Here is a 15,551-nt window from a genome sequence, read left to right as displayed (position 1 = left end):
CCAAACTGACTAAGACAGCATTAGAACCAAATCTAACCCTAGTCAACATATTGGTGATACTTAGAAATTCGTTAGACAAATATTTATTGAGCACCTATTAAGTAGGCTCTCGTTTAGGCAGGGAAATAGAGTAGTAAACAAAATGGCAAAAACTCCTGCTCTCATGGAGTTTACATGTTTATGTAAAGGACAGAAAAAATATAAATAATTGAAATTCCAAGAGAATAATAACAATCTCAATAAATGTATACCTTTACTCTGACAAAACTTCCTTCCTGATCCTCAAAAGGAAAGGCAAGTTGATCTTTCACCTCCTTTCTCTGCCCATCCTCACCTTTTGGCATAAATGGGCAAGGAAATGGAAGAGAGATAGAAGGAAGGGAAGAACCCAAAGCCTTAAATAATCTACTTCATTAATAAAGTCAGCTTTACAAGTACGCAATAAAAATCTTAGCCTGAGAGAGAATTCTTTTTTCTCTATTTAGTCTGTTTCATCTAGTCATTTATATTTTTTGGCAACATTTATATAGCATTTTTACGGTTTAAAAAGCATTCCCATTTAATCATTCGTTTAGTCGTTCATTCAGCGAACATTTATTATTTAATTATATGCATCAGGCCCATATTTCATCTCCTTTATCCCCAGTGCAACTCTGAGAGGAAGGTAAATATTATTAGCATACCTGTTTACCAGATGATTTTGGAGGGGAAAATAAAGCTCAGAGGTAGATAGCAAGCAGAATAGAAAAACAGGCTTTGGAGCCAAGCCTGCTAAGATTTGTTTCCATATATGTATATCTATAGAAATATCCTTGCACATGCAAAAAAATTTTAAGTTGATTTACAATAGCACATTCAATTCAACAAGATAAAAAAATATAAACAGATTGAAAGAACTTAATGAAGGAACAATAATAGAGGAAAGGAAAAATGAGAACAAACAGCAAATTAGAAAACAGGTATGTATGGTAATGATGTTAACAAAAAACTTCTGTAATTACTAGCATTGAGCTCAATATTTTATAAGTTTTATGGCTATTGGGGGGAGGGTGAAAAAGAGAAAAAAAGAATGATGGTTTTTCAATGAATGAATTCCAAGGGAGGGAGAAAAAAGATAGAACTTATAGGTTAAAAGAGAATTGGGATATATTATCCAAATATTATATGTAAATCTTGACCCAAACAAACCAACTACAAAAAAAACATGATTTATAAAATAAATAGAGAAATTTTAACTGACCTTTCTTTTGGTATATTAAGGAATTTCTAATTACCACAGGTGTGATAGTGGTATTGTGTTTATGTTTTCAAAAGAGACATAACCTTTAAGATGCATGCTGAATTATTTGCAGCTAAATTGAAAAAAGGAAAACCACAATAGTTTTACAGGTAAGATTCCTGTTTTGTACATATTAGTTTTGTGTTTTTGGGCTACTTCTCTCACTTTTTTCTCCCATAAGTTTAGGAAAATGAAATAAATATATTTCCCAGGATTTGGGGGAAGATTAAATAAGATAGATATGTACAATTGATCCTCATTGTGAATTTCCTACCTGCTAAAATTTGTCTGAAACCCCAAAATCAGTCCTTTAGTGCTTTTATGATGATTTACAGATAAGCACAGAACAGCCCAAAAATTGAGTCACCTGACACATGTGTTCCCAGCTGAGTTCCAACAAGGTGACACTCTGCCTTTTTTTCTGCTCTCATACTCCAAACAAGTATCTTTTTCATGGTATATTTAATGCCATGCTTTTTGCATTTTTGTGTCTTTGTTGATGATTTCACTATTTATAATGCCCCAAGCATAGTGCTGACATGCTGTCTAGTGTTCCTAAGCACAAGAAGGCTATGATGTACCTTACAGAGAAAATGAATGTGTCAGATAAGCTTTACTCAGGCATGAATGATAGCATTATTAACCAAGAGTTCAATGTTAACAAATCAATAATACAATAGTAATGTCTTTAAACAGAAACACCCATAAAATGTTGTGACCATGGGCTTATAGGAACCTAACCTTGTATTTGCCAAAGGTGCAGTTGGTCAGTATTTACTAATTCAGTGTTCATGGCAACTTTATAAAATGCAACTACCACAAATAAAAAGAATCAAGTGTATGTAAAAGGCTTAGGCTCATGCCTTCCTTAGAGCAAGTGCTCCACAAATGTTTTCTTCTCTGCCCTTAAGCATTAGAGATCAGACCCAAACCCTGTTCTTCAGACACATGCTCTGGGTTCTGTATTCCTGACATAGTTCCCCAGACTGTGAGTACATTGCAATGTGTGTAACACACTATTCGATCAAATAGACTTTTAGCTGGATGTAGATTTTCCAACTTTCAGTGGATTTTTATTTATCTGGGGTTACCCTGCTAATCAGAAAGTACACTGGGCTTGGAATTAGAGAGCCTGGGCCAAGCTTCTGATCTTCTATGAGATGTGAGACCCATGGTCATGTCTCAAGCACTTAGATGTTCTCATTGACAATGACATTAAAAAAAAATAGAATGACTTCATTCCATAGTAGGAGGTAAAGGCGAGAAATTAATATAATCTGGAGAAGCTAAGGGAACAGTTTAAAAACAAGTTTAAAGCTGTCATCTCTTCTTTTGGCACCATTGTCTGTCCCCACCATACTGGAGCACGCTGCATCTCTCCCTTTATAATTTCTAAATCTGCATTTTTGGGGGCTTCTTAATAGGTAAGCCAGAACTACTCAACACCTCAGGATAAACATGCTTCCTGGAGCATTAATTTTACTAGAATGTTCATCGAGAAAAATATATTACAATACAATTTATTCAGCTATGGCTCAATAGTTCTACCTGGAGGATGAAGTACATCCTTTTGGTGACCTGCAGTATATCTTCTCCACTCGCCTGTGATTTCAGTAAAGGACAGTTCTCTTGCAAACCAACAGCATTCCAGCCTGAGCACCCAACAGGCCTCTTAATATTCTGTCTCAAGCCCTTAAGCCTTAGGAGCTCAATCAAGCTGCAAGTAGGGAAGATCCACAGTGCAGTGTAGTGAATGCCCCTGGGAAAAATCCACAACTAATGAGGGATAATAAGTGCCCCACCTCCCTGTCCCAGAGGAACAGTTCTGAGGAGAAATGCACAAGGTTCCTCAGAGGGTTGAGCTCCAGTTGCCTGCAAGAGGAAGCAGCTCAGCGATGCATCCTATATTGGCTTTTCTCCTTCCTGCCTTTCTCACTCTTCCTACTCTCACCTTCCCAATAAACTACCTGCACCCGCGTCCTTGTCTCAGGCTCTGCTTCAGGGCTTAAGGGGAGCCATTTGGCTGGGAGAATGGACTTGAGCTACATTTGCTCAGCACTTTACATTAAACTAAAGCAATCCAATAGTTCGGTTTTTTTTTGGTTTTTTTTCAATAGTTCATTTTAAAATATTGAATTGTCAACAGATATTTGATATATACTTGAAAGCATAATTCAAAGAAATAAAAGATGTACTAAGAAGTAAAAGATGTTAAAATACTTCTCTCTTATAGTAGGTACTTTAGACCATGCTCTAAACGCCAACCCGTTCTCTTCCCTGATTAAGGATCTTGAGTGGAAAATAATAAAACAATTCCAATCTTAATCTTTAATACTCCCCACTCACATGACCAATCAGGAGTGACTATATCTGAATGCCACTGCCAAGGTCTACCGAACTGCTGTTTAGCAGGTGGAGCTTGGGATGTTTAAGTGTTTATCTTGCTCACTATGAGGCTCAAGGGAACCATATCATAAGAAGAGTCTGCCCTACTTCTCAGGCAAAAGAAAATGGAAGGCTGATTCAATAACTGGATAACTGTGGCTATATGAGCCACACAAACATAAAAGGAACTTCCTTACAAATCTGGTCAGAAAGTTATATACACTTGGTATGATGTCCTGCTTTAGAGGACTTCAGGAACCATTGCTTAAAAAACAGCCATCATGCCCTAATTGGTTTGGCTCAGTGGATGGAGCGTCGGCCTGCAGACTCAAGGGTCCCGGGTTTGATTCTAGTCAAGGGCATGTACCTTGGTTGTGGGCACATCCCCAGTAGGAGGTGTGCAGGAGGCAGCTGACCGATGTTTCTTTCTCATCGATGTTTCTAACTCTTTATCCCTCTCCCTTCCTCTCTGTAAAAAAATCAATAAAATATATTTTAAAAAAAAAACAAAAAACAGCCATCATGATTAAGACTATTCCTAAACATAAAAAATATTCACTGCATCCCAATTGGATAAATACACGTATTTGGACACCCTTTCCCTTGCTGGTCATTTGTCCTTGGGAATGGTAGCATAAACATTGTTGCTACTATTTCAACATAAAACTGAAGAAAGGAAGTGAATGAAAGGAAATTAGTGGCTGATTTTTAACTTTTAGGCATGTGATTGAATTTCAAGTTATACCTATTAAGCTATTATTCAGGATGCCAGATTCTCTGATTAAGCATCTTTCAACTGACATTACAATCTTCATTGCATACAGAAGGGTCTTCTCAAAGTTGTATAAGATGTAAGTACAAACTCTGGCAGGGAGATCTAGATTGCATGTGCCCTATTGAAGTTCAAGCAAAACTGCACTGTTTGTACAAGACTTCCATCCTCATCCTCACTGGCTTGGATTTTGTTTTCTTTGGAGAGGGGTGACAAATAAACAAAACCCTCTATCAAAAGCAGCGAGGAAGTCACAGTTTACAATTATATTCTCTTTTAAAGATTTAACATCATTACTTTTATCCCTTATATAGCCAGCGATGTGTCCACCCCTAAATGCCTTGAATGTGGAAATCTTAATGGCCTCATATTGGCCTCTGGCAACAAATTAATGGTCCAGTTATGAACATATTGTATGTAAATGAAAGCTAGAGTGTTTGCCTCCTCATCTTTTAAAATACCGGGACTCAAATCCTGCTTTTGATGAAAAGTAAAAGCACAGCCATACTAACTGCTACTCATCCATCAGTTTCTCCCAGCATGCCCTGAATTCATGCAGTTCCCAAGCAGTGACCCTTTCCAAACCTGGAGGATGGAATAGAACTGGTGACATGATAAAACCTTACTGAATCACACCTATGCTATGTTCTACTACTTTGATTCCATCACCAGAAACCATGTGTCCTAGGCATCAACTATAACTGACTGGTGCAAGAAGAATTACATAAGTCATATTGACTTTATTTTTCCTTCTTTAAAATGGAAGAGAAGACATTAAAAACTTTCATGGTTATGCAAGAATATCTCATTCATATTGATATACACCTGAACATAAACCTGTTTCTTTGTGAGTGAAAACAGTTTGAAAATGATAATATTTCATCTAAATGTCCTTATAATTTTGTTTCTGGAACTCTTCAACTGTCTATTGGTGCTTGTGTGTTAAAGTTTTTTGCAAGCCTACTTGAGGTGAATTGATCTGTAGCTTATACTCATTATATATTATCACCCTTTGCTAAAAATCAGCAGAGTTTTCTAAGTCCAGCCACTGAGGGAGCAGTTAGGGTATGCAGTCCTGGGTCATAGTGACAGATTATGTGGTAAATAAAATGTAGAACTTAACACTGGATTTATTAATAAGTATATTCTAATGTAACTCATTTATTACTCAAACATTTACTCAGCACCTATTATGTGATCCACACTATATATACCCTGGGAATTCAAAAGTAATGAAAATAACTAAGAACCTATAGTCTAGTGAGCAAGGTGGGTAAACAGTTATAATGAAAGAGAGAAGGGCTATCCTAGGTTGCACAGAAGGCTAGAAAGATGAATTGATAGATGGTGAGGCAGTTGTATTTTATAGTTCCATGAAAAAGTGAACTTGATTTTCATCGCTTCAAGTCCACGTGGCCTTCCTCGGAAATATCTTCTCAGTAAATTAAGAAAATTCAATGAGAATTTCTACCTTTTGATACTCTGATGCCCTAGTGTAAGGAAGGGGAGGAAAGTGATTGATTTTTGCTCCCATCGCTGCTTGATGGCCATCATCATGGTCTGAGTCAACTCTGAAGCATAACTCACAGTTCTTATCTCGGCAGCTGCACACAGGGCTCTGACTGCTCACACGGGGATGCAAACAGACGATGGAAATCGCTAACAGAAATGTAGGCGAGATGAGCCTGCTATTACTTTAGACTTATTCTCCCTCCCCCTTTTTTTGGCAAATTCTAAGAAGGATGGACTATAGGCTCCTTATTATGCAGAAATAGCATCTGAGAAAGACTAGAAGGAAGGAAAAAAGAGAAAAGGGAAGGAAGAAAGGGAGGAAAGAAGAAAGTGGAGAGGAAGAAATAAAGGCATGAAAGATAGCTATAGTATTTGGAATAAGAGAAATGTTTTTCCTGCTATAGAAAAATAACCACAAGTCACACAGCATCAATTAACACCGAGAATAAAGAAATTTTGGGAAATAAACGCTAGCCCACAGTCCTCTCGCAAATTGATGTTATCACTGGACAGTCAGCCATCTATTTTTAAACAGACTGGGTCATTATCACCTTGCCTGCCTGCCTGTCTATCTATTAGCAAAAGCTGTGTGTTAACTTTTCTGGGGCCAATTCTGGTGTGTGGAGCATACTAGCCCCACCGGAAAATAACTGAGTCTTTGGAAGCAAATGCCTAACGACCACAGCATGTAGTTCTCCCATTCTACAGAGTACAGATCACGTGGATGGTGGACATCATACACAATCACATGGACACTTTGTAGGGATTAAGGAGGTTCAAAGATTATCTCTGAAGTCCCTTTTAGAAGAGAGAATAACACTTTGTATCTGGGGCCCAGACTCCCTTCTTAGACATTCTCTTGGCTCATAGCATTTCTTTACTATAATCAAACAAAAAATAAATAAATAAAGGGGCAGGAACATGCTCTAAGAAGGGAGATTCTCACTCTTAAAATAAGAGACAGGTCTCCTTTCTTTGCTTAATACTTATTGAATGTTTCCCAAGACATTCAATTTGCTTCGACGTTCTCGTGTTTGTCACACAGATGAATTAATACAGTTGTTCAGCACATCAAATAAGATAATTTGCCTGGAGGGAAATCACAGACGAGCAGAATTGTCAGGAAACTATTTTAGAAGTTTACACTAAATGTTGTTGCTGTGCAGTTAAATAATAAAACTTAAAATGGGAACAACTTTGAATATCTTCTTTAAATTGGTCTTTCACTTAGAATGTGGTCTCTAATTAGGATAATAATGACATTCAACCATTTATTCAATACATATGTATTGAAGACCCACTATGCACAAGTCACTGTTCTAGGCTCTGGGGAGAAAATGTAACAAACAACAAAACAAACAAAAATCAGCTCATAGATACAGACAACCTAATAGTGATTAGCAGGGGGGAAAGGGATAGGGGGGAGGCAGAAGTGGGTAAAAGGGGTTAAATATATGGCAACGGAAAGAAACTAGACTTCAGGTGGTGAGCACACAATAGAGTATACAGATGTTGAATTAAGATGTTGTACAAATTAAAATTACATAACGTTATTAACAAATGTTGCCCCAATAAATTAAAAAAAGATCTCCCTCCCATATGGAGTCTATATTTCAGCAGAGAAGATAATCAATGTATAAACAAACAATTATATAAGATGATTTCAAATATATATAAGTGCAAGGAAGATAATGATCTATAACAATGGGACAGAGAATGACTGTGTGGGGGCACAAAGCCATTTCAGCGCGGTCACACAAGATCTCTTGGAACTGAGACAAGAGTGACAAAATGAAGGGAGATGTGCAAAGAATTAGGGTAAAAGTATTCCAGGCAGAGGGAACAGGAAGTACAAAGGACTTCGGACAGTTAATATGTTTTGAATAGTTCTTTATATCTTAGAACACTTTCATATATATATTGTTTCATTTGATCCTCACTACCTGTAGTACCTTGAAGTAAAGATACTACAGGTAATATTATTCTCACCTTCAAATAATAAATCACACATCCAATGGTGGATCAGACAAGGACTTATGATGCCTCTGCTTCCTAATACATTGCGATACTTCCTGTGTCTCAATGATTAGGAAGATTCTATAACCATCTGAGCAGGTGGTTTAATAATTAGCTCCATTTTTTTCTTCCTTTCATGTAGGAAGTAGAGAAAGCTTGAACTCTGAGTCCAATGGAACTTTATTTGAGTTTCAGTCCTGCCACATTATTAACTGATATATGCTACCTTCTTGCCAGTTACCACAAATAGATCATCCACTTGCCTCTTAAAGCCAAACCCTCCCCTTGGACCCAGGATCCCAGCCCCTATAGCCTACTAAGGACATAAGGACATGACTGCAGAAATTCTCCCCTCTCTTGCATCATTACATTTTCTTTCTCTACCAGAGCATCCCCATCAGCCTATTAATATGTGACTATTTCTCCCACCAAAGACAAGACAAAGTTCTCCCCAACATGCCATGTCTTGGCTCCTCTCTTTTCTAATACTAACCCCCCCCCCCCTCCACGCAAAGCTTATTGTTACCAATTCTTTTATTCCTATTCACTATATTCTCCATAGTCCAGCTGATCAGGATAAAAACGTTACCTCTCTCACAGTCCTTATCCAATCTGACAGCAAGTCCAATTGTCTCTACTTTCAAAATATATCCAGAATCTAACCACTTTTTACTATGTCTGCTGCACCAACCCTAGTCCAAGCCACCGTCATCTCTCGCCTGGATTACTAACAGTCTCCTAACAGGCCTGCCTGCTGCTGCAGTCTATGCCCAGTGCAGCAGCCAGAGGGATCTTTTTCAAAAGTCAACCAGATTGGTCACTCCTTGACTCAAAACTCTCCAGTGGCTCTCATCTTGCTCAGAGTTAAATCAAAGTCCTTACACTGACCTGTAAGGCCCATGTGATCTGACCCCACCCCCCCCAAGCCCCTTTGACCTTATTTCCTACTTCCCTCCCCTTGGGTCACCCAGCTCTTGCCTCATGGACTTCTATCCCCTGACTCATCTCCTAGAATGTGAGCTCCACAAAGTCTTTGTCTGTCAGGGGTCTTTGTCTGTATGGGTCACTCATGTATCCCAAGGGCCTGGAACAGTGCCTGCCACATAGTAGGCATGTAACGTGTATGTGTTGAATGAGTAGTCCATGCCCACCTGACATAAAGTTAGGCGCAGATTTGCTTGGTTTTCATTTAATCTAATTGGTATATATAATTCCATCAGATCATGTCACAATGCCAATTACTGAATATTGTTCTCTCTTAAATAAATAAAACTACAAGTTGTGAAACTCTATCTCCCTATGTTTCATGCAGACTTAGCCATTTATTAATATCTCTCATATATTGAAAAGCTGTTCAATTGGCTGTAACCTTAGTTTCAGAATCTGACCTCCACATTGAGGGAAATATTGTTTCCTATTGTTCAGATTATTGGTTCACCACTACTTAAATAGTTAGAAAATAACCTCAAAATAAGCAATTTATTCCTTCCCAAAGAATCAGAATCAAATCTACTACTGAGTTTCTTTTGGGATCAGTGAAAGCTGCCATGAGAATACAGAATGTCTTTAACTCGTTCATGTAAATTGAAAATGGCTCCTTATGAAATAGAAACAAAACAAATACTTCCTTTTAAAACACTTTGTGGCTTAATAATTGAACTAGAACATTCTCTGGATTAATCAAGAATTTTTCCATACACATCAGAGGTGATGATAAAAACAAGGTGTTCAACGTATTGTGGTGATTATTTCACAATATATACACGAATCAAATCATTATATTCTACATCTGAAATTTATATGTTACATATCAATTACATCACAATTAAAAATAATACCCAAAGTGCTCAAATACAGCTAGAACACCCTTATATGGAAAAGCTGCTCTATTGGCTGCTACCGTAGTTTACATTATATAAATATATGACAGGGAAAACATAACATCCTCTATAATAAAAGGCTAATATGCAAATTGCCCCCTCAACCAGGAGTTCAATCAGGAGTTCGACCAGGGGGTGGCAGCCTGCCAACTGCCTGCGGTCCCTCTCCCCAGCAGGCCCCGCCCCTGATTGCCCCCCCCCCCCCCACCCGGCCAACCTCCTGCAGCCCCTCCCCCCAGCTGGACCCTACCCATGCACGAATTTGTGCACCGGGCTTCTAGTAGATAAATAAAATGATGGAGAAAGTAAAACATTTAAAATAATTAATTACATCTCTGGCTTTGATTTTTAAAAAATTATTGTACTGAAATCTCATAATTACTTCTTTTAACTCTATAACTGGAAACTTTATGGAAATTTTATAGGTTTTTTGCTTAACATTCTTGAACTGAGTTCACAATATGAGTGCTACCCTGTATCTCCTGTTGCTTATATATCTAAATTAAAAACAAACTTATTCTGAGAATGTATTTTACACTCTTCCAAAGTTCTTCTTGGACCTCTCAGAACTTTGAAATCTGATTATTTGAAGTCTTGATAGTTCCCCACACCCCTTTTCTTCTTTCTTAAAGAGAACTCAGCGAGGAGATTTCAAACCCTGGACACATTCTACTGGCCTCACAGAGCAATATTCAATCACATCTGGGTGCAGGCTTTGCTTTGCTTTGTTTTAAGGAACAGGATTCTCAATTTTCCACAAAGCTTTACAGAGGTGGTTACAATTGGGGACTGAAGAAAACCCAAAATTGATTGCCAAAGAACTCTTTTGGATTTCCTAGTCTTAACTCGGTTTAGTACAGTTCAGTTCAGTCTTACAGACATATATCTAACTTGTGGCCTGGTGCTTAAGCATTAAACCAATAAGGCATAACCAAGCCCTTTTTTAAATAAATATTTTTATTGATTTCAGAGAAGAAAGGAGAGGAAGAGAGAAATAGAAACATCAATGATACGAGAGAATCACTGATCATCTGCCTCCTGCAAGCCCTACACTGGGGATCTAGCCCATAACCCGGGCATGTGCCCTGACCAGGAATCAACTGTGACCTCCTGGTTCATAGGTTGATGCTCAACCATTGAACCATGCCAGTCAGGCAGGCATGACCCTGCATTTAATACAGTAAGTGCAGGGTAGACATAGGTGCAGGGTGCTCGGTAATGAAAGTGAGGCGTGCTTGCCTAGCCCCTCGAGTCAAAAAAACTTTCTGGACAAAATCATGCTGGGGCCAAATTTTCAAGTGAAGTATAAACCAGGCAAGACAAGGTGGAAAGGGCATTTACAAATTCCGACAATCCATTTTTACCTATTTGGACAGGAGGAAGGCTGAAACCTAGCATTTTAAGGGAGGCTGGATTTATTTTGCCTCCCGTTGTATGATTCTTCATAAATGTTAGTTGCCCTGGTCTGAATTTTGAGAGGAAAATGAATATATTCTTGATTAAGTCTGAATAAAAATTCACCTTTAACTCAGTAAAAAGACATTCAATTTAAAAATCAGTTTTAAAATTTTGACTGACTGTGGGAGATTTTTGAAAGAAGTATTCAGTTTGAGTTTTGCTTAACAATATTGGAAGAAATCTATTTTTTTTTAAGGACTGTATTCTGGTTTCTTCAATCCTTTGTTAGTTTATCTCCATGCACCCACTATGCTTGTTTCTATCACATGTGACTTTCCACATTAAAGCAAATCTGTGTTTGTAAAAAAAAAAAAAAAACTTCTGGTTTTAAATTCCAGTTTTTATTCCATGTATACCCTGTTATAAAAAAAGGTACAGATCATTGCTATTTTTGCCCAAATTTCTCCCTACAGAAATCCCTTTATTAAGAAATAAGAGTCAATGAAAAGTAGGGCTGTTTATATGGCTGCAAATATCACTGGGAAAATATTTCATGTTTACATTTTGCTGAACTATTTATAGTGGGGACTCATACTACTGTAAAGCCCTCTTTTCCCCATATAATGGATATCTTTGTGCCTGAATTCTATATACTTATATGGTTTGCACTTTTATTCAGTATGACCACATTTCATTCCACATTACTTTGTCCTCCAAGCCTAGCTATATTATAGCAACACCTTCTGGCAGAACAGAAACACTGAAAATCTAGTGAAATAAAACAGCGCCTGCCTAACAGTGTCTTAGCAGAAAACACAAGTGAAATGTCACTACTTAACAAATTTCTCATATCAATTATGAGGTTATTTTTCTATCCCCACTGGTGGTCTTGAAATCTCTCAATTTTAAGCATCTGAGTTTCTTCCTCTGAAGTAATACCTAATATCTATTGCTGTAGTTTATAGTTTAACTATTTACCATGGTGTATCTATAAATCTAAGTCTCCTAAAACATCTCTTGACTGAAGTACTGTATTGATGAGTGAACTTTGGAGTCCCTCTGCTGGTCAGTCAAGTCAGCTTTAAATGAGATATTTCTTACAACCTATCTTAACCACCAGCCTTACCCATCTGCTCTCTTATCTCTCTACCCCCACACCCAGCCACCCTATGCCAGCCCTACTCCTTGCCACACACAATTCCTAACCTCCTTCCTATAAGTGTATAAACACAATGTGAATAATTTCTATAAATTCCTAATAGTAGGTTGTGAGAACATTTTGCCCATGACATTGGATTGACAACAAAATACTCTCACATTTTATGACACTGCTAAAAGTTAAAACTATTGCCAGTTCCCTGGTTCCTCCAATAGAAATCATAGCTCTGGCTTTTCCTTTACTTAAATAAATTATAGAAATTCATCTTAATTTTTAAAGAATATCTTTCTTCATTTGCATGGCCCTTGATGACTTGCGTTTTCTTTCAGTCACCGGACTGAGTCCCTTTAAACATTCCTTTAATTTCACTAAGATCCCAAGCAGAGAGCAATTTTGCCCAGAGTAAACAGTAGCTTTGGACAGTCACTGTGCAAATGTCTTTCCTTCGGCTCCTTAGTTTTACCCACACAGGAGTGAAGTCTTCCTGGGACTGGCCCTTGAGCGATGAAGGAAGCTTTCAAATAGATAAAGTCTTGAACTGTGCTTAGAGGAGACTAAGAAGTTATTTACCTAAACAGAAATGAGATGTCTCCTTGACATTACATGTATTCCCCTTGCTGTTTGTGTCATTATCTGTGTTTCTAGTCAATGGTCTCAGAATTTCAGAGCATTCAGCATTCATTTCCCATGAGTTTGTGGTTATTCTGAGTGCATGTATGTTGCCTGCCTTCACTCTCAGTTGAAAGATATTCATTCATCTTTCAGGAATGTGTTTGCTTTTACTCAGAAAATGAGTATATTTAATTTACTGTTTAGAAGAGGAAAGGAATGAAAGTAGTTGATTGTATTGATACTGAGATCATCAAGACTCTTAAATCTTTCCAAACACATGGCTCCCTGAACACCTCTGAATTTACCCTCTTTCCCTCTTATTATAATGGATTTAATTAAGTACCAAAATGCCTCATTATGCATCACTAGTCATCAAATTTGATGTGTCAACCACCCATCTTATTAAATTAGACTGAGGAGAACTGAGTATACAACTTTGGTGGAAATAGTACAGATCATGCTTTTTAAAATCATAATAATAAAATATCATAAATCCACATATACACACATTTTATATTATTAAAAATAGTCAAACAGATAAAATGTCCACTAGAAGCGAAATATAAATAATGGTGCATTTGTTCAAAGTCAGCACTAATAAGGAATATTATAGTAAAAAAAATTTCAAGGGAAAGCATGAATGGCATCTGTCACTGCCTTTTCTTAATTGCTGCACCACAGCACATATGAATAAAAACAAACAAACAACAGCAGAATAACTTATTTTGCAGACACTTTTTCCCTGTGGTTTCTGATCTCCAATTCACTTTCATATACTGTGTGGCCTCAGGGTGTTCAATGTTTTTGAAGGTGTGTTGGAGTTCATGTTTTAATATTTGTAAGGGGGTGTAAGCAATTCAATATAGCAAATAGAAGATATGCCCCATTGTTGTTTGACTTTTTAATAAGTATTTACTTTTGAATTATAGCAACCCAATCTCCAACATCCTGGCATTCGTCATTAGTTGGTGAAGGTTTTCTGAGTCTGAAATGATGTGATTTGTAGACTTTCAGGAGGAACTGCTTCAATTGTTGTCATATGGTCCTAATGACTTCCAATTGGAGGATCTGGCTGACAATACTAGAAACATGGATGCTTAGCACCATCTATTGTTCAAGAACAAAACAACTGGATGATAAATAAAAGGGAAAGTCATTCTCAAGGTAGTACTTTTGAAGAGAGAGTTTGTATTAGTTTTCTATTACTGCTATAACAAATTATCAGAAACTTATTGGCTCAAAACAACACAAACATATTATCTTCAAGTTCTATAAGATAGAGGTCTGCAACAGGCCTCACTGGGCTTCAATCAAGGTGTCAGCAGGACAGCATTCCTTCCTTGGGGAGAAGCTGTTTCCTTGTCCTTCCTAGCTTGTAGAGGACACAGCTTTTAAAGGTTATCCACATTCCTTGGCTCATGGCTCCCTTCCTTCATCTTCAAAGCCAGCCACACTGCATTTATACAACCATTCTTCCATAGTCACATCTCCCTCTGATTCTGACCTCAGCTGGGAAAGGTTCTCTGCTTTTAAGGACTCATGTGATTAGCTTGGGCCCACCCACCCAACATAACCAGAATAATTTTCCCATCTCAAGGTTCTTAATGGCATCTGCGAATTCCCTTTTTCCATGTAGAATAACATAAGCACAGGTTCCAAGGATTAGAACCCAGACATCTTTGGAGAGTCATTATTCTGCCTACCTCAGGGTCTGAGAGTTAGAGCATTAATTAAAAATCTTGTGCAAAAATACCAAATTTAAGTCCTTGACTTTTGATGGAGTTTATTATAGACTTTTGGTGGTCTATTATCATTAATGTTGGAGGCAGCAAAGAGGAAGGCTGCACCATTTGTCATTTTTATCATATTAGTTCTTATGAACTCAGGTTGCAATTGTTAATTTTCTCTTCCTAATGCATAGTAGGTAAGTATTTTTTAAATGGCCATCTCTTAAGAACCTTATATGTTTAATTCCTTAGAGGAAATATCAGTCTTTATTTCTTACACAGACATGCCTATGATAAAGTTTAATTTGTAAATTAGGCCCAGTAAGAGATTACAGCAATAACAAATAATAAAATAAAACAATTATAACAATATACTGTAATGAAAGTTATGTGAATACAGTCTCTCAAACATCGCATGTACTCTACTCAAATTTTCTTGTAAAAGCACTTTATGGTTTCTGTTTGGCGTATCCAAATTGCCAGCATCACTACTGTTGTGCTCTGGGGCCATTATTGAGTAAAATAAAATAAGGATTACTTGACCACAAGCACTGCGATACCTAGACAGTTAATCTGATAACCTAGATGGCTACTAAGTAACTAAAGGTTGGGGAGAGAATGCAGTGTGGATACATCCAGCAAAGAGGTGAGTCACATCCAGGCAAGATGGATCAGAATACCATGAGATTTTCATCACACTAGTCAGAACGGTATGCAATTCAAACTTATGAATTGTCTATTTCTAAAATTCTCCATTTAATATCTTCAGACCATTTTTGACTATGGAGTACCGAAACTGCAGAAAGTGAAA

The sequence above is a fragment of the Myotis yumanensis genome, unplaced genomic scaffold, assembly GCF_028538775.1.
Source record: "Myotis yumanensis isolate MYYU_CA2020_CCGP unplaced genomic scaffold, mMyoYum1.0.hap1 SCAF_3, whole genome shotgun sequence".
Lineage (NCBI taxonomy): Eukaryota > Metazoa > Chordata > Mammalia > Chiroptera > Vespertilionidae > Myotis > Myotis yumanensis.
This window is presented reverse-complemented; position numbering follows the sequence as displayed.